Source organism: Lonchura striata, chromosome 3 (assembly GCF_046129695.1).
Source record: "Lonchura striata isolate bLonStr1 chromosome 3, bLonStr1.mat, whole genome shotgun sequence".
Taxonomy (NCBI): Eukaryota; Metazoa; Chordata; class Aves; order Passeriformes; family Estrildidae; genus Lonchura; species Lonchura striata.
In genome coordinates, this window is record NC_134605.1 from 98,816,388 (window position 1) to 98,822,902 (window position 6,515).

Consider the following 6,515-nt stretch of genomic DNA (forward strand, 5'->3'; position numbering starts at 1 on the left):
CCACGCGGCCAATCGCGGCCCGGCCTGCGCGCCCGGCCCCGCCCCCCCGCGCGCCGCCGGCCAATCAGAGAGGAGCGCGCCGCCGCGGGGGCGAGCGCGGGCAGGGCGCGAGCTCGGCTGGGCCCGTGGGCTGCGGCTGGGGCCACGGGGTTTCCTCCAATGAGATCCAGGGTGGGGTGACGTCACTGTCGCCATGGTGACGCCGCTACACCCCCCTTCGCCCCCCCCCGCCGCCGCTCCCCCCGCTCGGCACCCGGGACCGGGAAGGGGAAGGGAGCGGGGATGGGGGAGGCGGCGGGAGGGCCCCGGCCGGGGCGGTGCCCCTGCCGGCGGCGGGGCGGGAGCGGGGGGCGAGGCGGTGCCCGCGGCCGCACCACGGCGGCTGTTGTTCCGCCCGCGGGCGGCCGCGCCCTCGGGCCGCCGCTCCCCGCCGCGCCGGCGGCAGCTCCCGCAGGAGCGGGCGGCGAGCCCGGCCCTGCCCGGCCGGCCCCGCGGCGGCTCGGGCGCGGCAGGGCCGGGAGCGGCCGTGCGGTCCGTCCGTCCGGAGCGGGCCGGGCCGAGTCCGGGCGCTGCCGCCGCCGCCGGGCGCCGCGGGCCGGCGGGGCCCAGGACGGGCACTGCGGGGCTTCGTGTTCCCGAGTCCGTGTTCCCGCAGCCCCACGTGGCTGAAGATAGCATTTCCCACAAGCTCTCAGTATATTTGCTTGTTTTCATCCTCTTGATTTCACCTTAATTCTCTAGAGGTCAGCCCGTGCTATGACATACAGTAGTGGCATGTTACCCACCCGTGTCTGGATAAAGGTAAGGCACCTACGGCCACATGTAGGTCCAGAACGTTGGCTGAGTAGATGCATGACTTGTGTGCACTCACGCTGACTGAGCCTCAGAGGATGTGCTAAGGACACGGTGGGTTTGTGTTGTTGGTATTGCCGTACAAAACAGGTCAAATGCATCTGGTGAATCAGGGCTCAGGCGAGGTCAGGTCCTCCAATGTCTGCAGTACCAGGTCTGTGTGTCAAGAGATGACATTTCTCACCTTTCTTTTCAGCATCACCAAATATAGTCATACTGAGGAATTTCAACATCCAGATGGGATGAGGAATTCTCTGAATCAATCCCAGGATGTTACTGTCTCAACTTATAAAGCTTTTGGTATGTGTTTGGACTAGTACTAGGACTATGTGTATGGAAATTTGAGCTATACTATGAACAAGACACTTTTCTTTGTCATTTGAGTTTGGGAAACATTGATTTATTAAAAAAAAATAGAACTAATGATAAAAATATTTTCAAATTTAATGAAACTGAGAAACCACTCTGGATCTCCCTCGGAAGTTACCTCTTGGCAACTTGCTATAGTTTTAGGATGCCCATTTATTCTTGTTAGTAGGATATGTTTGCAATTACATTAGTCCCTTATAATTATCTTCATTTACATGAAGTAAAGACCAAAGCTGACCAATAGTGTAACAAAACCTTTTTTATTAACACCATGTCTTTATCAACTAACCATTCCACTTTTAAGGCACAGGTGAGTGTGTTTTATTTGAGGAAAGACACTGACCTGATTGAGGCTACTTCCTTCACTGCTTCACCTCAAAGAAAAGGGGAAGATATTGAGAATTACCCTCATAACATTTAGTTCCTGTCTCTCTTCCACCTATTGAGAGGGTGCATTAAGAAATACAGAACTAAGTCAAGAGTTGGGAAGTACTAAGCAGAGCAGTTTGCACAGAGCAGTGTGATGGATGCAGACTGAATTCCATGTGTGATGCAGAGTCTGATGTATGTGTGCATAGCAGCTGTGTGGCCTGTGTGTGTCTGGCTTCAAACCCCCTCTGTGCTCCTTGCTTTTCAGGCTTGGGTCTTGTGGGCTAACATGCCATAAGATTGCCCAGCAATGTAGATTTTAATCATACAGCCATAAGCTTATTTCCCCAGAAGAATCCTATTGCTGATTAGGAATGTTGTCCTTTGGGGAGCTTTTCAGAGAAGGGACTTGAAGGATATGTTGTGTTTAGATTAGAAAAATGAAGAGGAGATTTTATATTTTCTCAAAAGAGTAAATGGCATGGATGTAGAATTGTTTTTTAAATTGAAGACAAATGTGTGTAAAATGGTCAGTAATGAATTTAGACTGTGACTTAGAAGATTTGGAATTTTCAGAGCAATGAGGCCATGAGACAGTTTCCCTGTGCTGAGGGCAGGAAGCCCATTCGCTTAGAAAGCAGAGTCTGATGAGTTTATAAAAGTGCTTATGTGATTGCACATAAGCAGTTGCCTGGGATAGCAGGAGAGTAAGCTCCAGAAGCTTTCCAAATTTGTGTTTCTTTTATTGCTTATTACATATTCTTATACATGCTTAGTCCATGTGTACTTTAATGTACAGTTTACTGCATAACATTATCCTTTATTGAATTAAAAAACCTAATTTCCTGTAGAGCATTTCAGGAGTGCTATAATCTTACTGACCATTAAGGACTTTACCCTTGTCACCACTATGAAATGGCTGGCCTTATTCTGTCTTGGGTGCAGGAAATTAAAAATATGAACACTTCTGGTTACCTATATGAAGAAATCTAAGCTTAATTTCCCAGGTGGTAAATATCGTATCAAAGACTTTCATTTCCAGGGTGGTAGATGCTTTATGCTACTTTGCATGTAGAGAAAGTCCACCTCCCACTGACTTCAGATGCACCTACTCACATTCAGCATCTTAGCAGCTCACACCACAAATTACTCAACTGGGGTGTGGGAGAAAAATAAAGAATATATATAATGCAAATTCCTCAGACTTACATGTGAACTTTACAACAGAGTTAGAAGACAGTTTTCTAGAGCCTCTGTTATTTGCTATAAGACTTTTCTTGCTTTTTCTCAGCAGAAACAACCCCAATCAAATGCTTTCCATCTCTACAGCAAAGGAGGTTGAGATGGTACAGTCAGGAACTTCCTTCCTGCTGTCTGTACAACAGGTACACAACAGCTCAAAGTGGCATCTCACAAAGCAAACATACAGCACTGTGAATGAAGCTAAACAAGCAAAGAACCCCCAAAAGCAGACTTCTGTCACGGGATTTACCTAGAATACCACTGAACAACAGTGTGAGTGAGCCTTTTGGATACGCAGCATGGTCCTGAACTATGCAAAACAGTCCTGTCATGAGTAACAGTAGAAAAACTTACTCATTTTGTGTCCTGTCTTGAGTGGGATGGAGATCCTGTACAATTAGTCTCGTGTCTGTTCACTTAATGGCAAGAGAACATATTTTATGTTTATTAAGGCCCTGTGTTCTGGTGGTTAAGGTCTCTTTTGCTCCCATACTCTTCCTGTAATCTTCTCCTTATTATCAGCCCCCTAATTTACATCCCATCTCATCCCCTTCTGATTCCTGTCTTCTGCTCAACTCCTGTCTGTACACTTGTTCTCCTGCTGTCATTCTTTCTGTATCTGTACCCTCTGCTCTTCCTTTGTTCCAACTTTTACTAAAACTTTGGGGGACAGAAGAAGACTTGCTTAGGGGGCCTAGACATTTAGTAGTCCTTTATGAGAGCTGGAGTTTTAAGGAAATTCTGCAGGTAAATTTTAATATGTCATCTGAGGGTATTAAAATTGAGTTTTTTCTTTATGTTTTCCATGTTTGGTTAGTTTTCCATGAAACCAGCATAAGATTTAACTTCCATTTGCCCAACTTCTTGAAGAATTTAAAGGTGCCACTTGGTTGCAGGTGTTGGAATTTTTTGATAAGCAAATTGTAATAAAGTGTGTCATCCTGGACAAAACTGGAATTCTCTCTGATTTTCTCTGTGAGAAATAGCTAAACCATTCTAGCTAAAACATGAAAAACATTTTAAGTGTGTTCATATAGACTGATGTGTATTTAAGCCTTTGGAGAGGAACTGAACCAGTGGCCATGACTCTTCTAGATAAAACTTAAATTTACTTAAATTTGTTTATCTTGCACTTGGTTGGGGGACTTAGGAATGAAAGGATAAGATCTCTTGTTATCCTTGTATTTTTTTCTCATATCTAAAAAGTGCTAGAGCGTAGCATGAGTGCTCTTACATTAAAAATAGAAAGCCATTCATGTAAGAGGCTAAAGCATCATCAGAGTTCAGTTAAGTGACAAATAAATGTGAGTCAGTGGGATCAAGCTCTTTAAAAACTAGCCTCATTCCATATTCTGTCTGTTCTGTGCTGTGAGGAGGCCACAGGACTTCTTAAATTTTTGAAAATACTTGCATGGCTTGCTCATTGCTGGTGTAAACTAATTGCTCCAGAGAACAAGCCTCTGAAGGTGTTGATGAATGTGGAGCTATTGCTGGGTGCTGTTTTATGCAAACAGTTTTCTTCTGCTGGGAGGAGAGGAATCAAGGAGTACTTGGGTTAGGATGATGACTGTCAGTGTGGGAGGGTGGTACTGAACCTCAGTTTTGCTGCTGAGTGCCATTTTTCTGGTTTAAGTGGCTTCAAGATAAGTGTATCTCCATGCTGGGAGCAGTTTGGTCATTGCTTGTAAAGGATGGTATTGATTAATATTGATACCTGCTGCAAGGTAAATGTTGCTGTAGTCTGATGTGCTGAGGCAGCTACTGATCATGGTTGATAGGAGTGTCTCAGCTTTTGTCTGACACTCTCTTCCCTCCTACCATTTCAGTAACTGCTGTTAGATTCCATGCCTCTTTTTGGGAGGTGCAGTATCTATAACATTGTTGAACATGACTGGGTTTCTCTGTATTTCCTTCTGTAGCATGGAGAGTGCAATAGGCTCTAGGGAACAGAGTCAAGCCTGTTACCTGGGTGAGCCATCTCCCTACTTCAGAGAGCTTTCCTTTCATCCTGATGGGCCTGTGAGGGAGGGAAGGAGGATGCTGGCTGAACAGAACCATTCCCTTTTTTGTGCTGTTGGCATTAAAGTGCAGGTTTGTCTGTTTTGGTCCTAAGCAGGTCCAATGAATCTCTTGTGAAGTAGATCCAAAGCCCTGGGATCTCACTGAGCTGCTGCTGTCAAGAGACACATGTGGTGGAGTCCCATATGGGATACCTCTCCAGGAATACCTTGTACAGCTGGACATAAAGCTTTTGGAGATTTCTGTGGGCTTCTTTTACTTTCACTGGCTCTGTCTTACAAGTGGGAAGAGAGAAGCCAGCTGGAGTTCATGGTGTCCCTCAAAGTTGAGGCGTGTCCTTTTTTTTGTGGAAATTAAGCAAATAGCCTGTTAATGGCTTTTGTTTAGTTACATTCAACTTGCTCTGCTAGAAGTTGATAAAAGGTCCCTTTTTTGCATGAATAAACACAACTGGAAAAAGTCACTCAGATTGTCAAGTTAATTTTTTTCTCCTATCTGGAAGCAACAGGAGGGCCCCTAGAATTAAGACAAATGTAGCTCATGTCATTTTAATGGTGATTTGATTATTCTTTCATTACAAGTAACTAGTTCCCTTTTCTAATTATATGTTGTGCTTTTATCTAAGAAAAATTACCCAATTTATGGGAGTGGACGATTAAAATTGCTCATCCATTAACAGTTTATTGTAGTGCTATGAAATTGCTGGTTTCAGAAAACGTCTGTATTGCAATAGATTTGTATAGATTTTTGGTTCTGCCATGTTGCCAGTGGTCATGACAAATGAGAAAGCAGATAGTGGGGGTGGATGTGCAAGGCAAAAATGATATGGAGAGGTCAGAGAGCGCAAACACTGCACATGTTTAGTGTGCCTTTTAGGGAGTGAGAACTATCGGAAGGGAAAGGGGCACTAAGGTATAAGACCAAAATGCATAAAGATGCACTGGTACTTGGAAAGTCTTCAGGTTTCATAAAGATTTAGTGAATTCAGGGAGAGCTCTGTCTGTGTTTGACCTCTGCACTTGTTTTTTTTCTCTTTCCTTCTCTTTCCCCTGCAACTGCCATAAGAGCATGTTATTGAAATGGGGGAAAGGACATCAATCAGCTAAGTGACACAGTGGAGACAGGAGAGGGGGCATTGGAATTGTAGTTGGGAGCATGACTTGAGAAAGCCTTGGGTCCTGCAGGGAGGTCACTGCAGGGAGGTCACTGCAGGGAGGTCAATGCAGGGAGGTCACTGCAGGCCATTCCTGTTAGTTTTGTGATGGACTAGGGATGCCAGCAGGCAAAACAGTTGCAGAGAGGTAATATCTCTTACCGTATCAATTAACAGTTTGAAAATAGACAAGCATTTGATCTGAAAGTACTAATGTAGTTTCTCTGTATAATCTAAATGTACTTTTTTGCTCTGTATTATATAATATTAAGACTGATGGATGCCTGAAGGCGAAGTGTTCATCTATACAGGTAAACTGACTGGTAAAGGAATTGTGAATAATTTTACCTGTAAACTATAAGTAAACTGGGGTAATTCCTTACATGAAAACTCCATTCTATTAAGAAAGACACTTTTATTCTGAAATACAGTGCATGCTAGGGGAGCAATAACAACAAACTATGATTATCAGACTATTCTCAGAGTAGAGCAGCCATAAGAATAAAGTAAG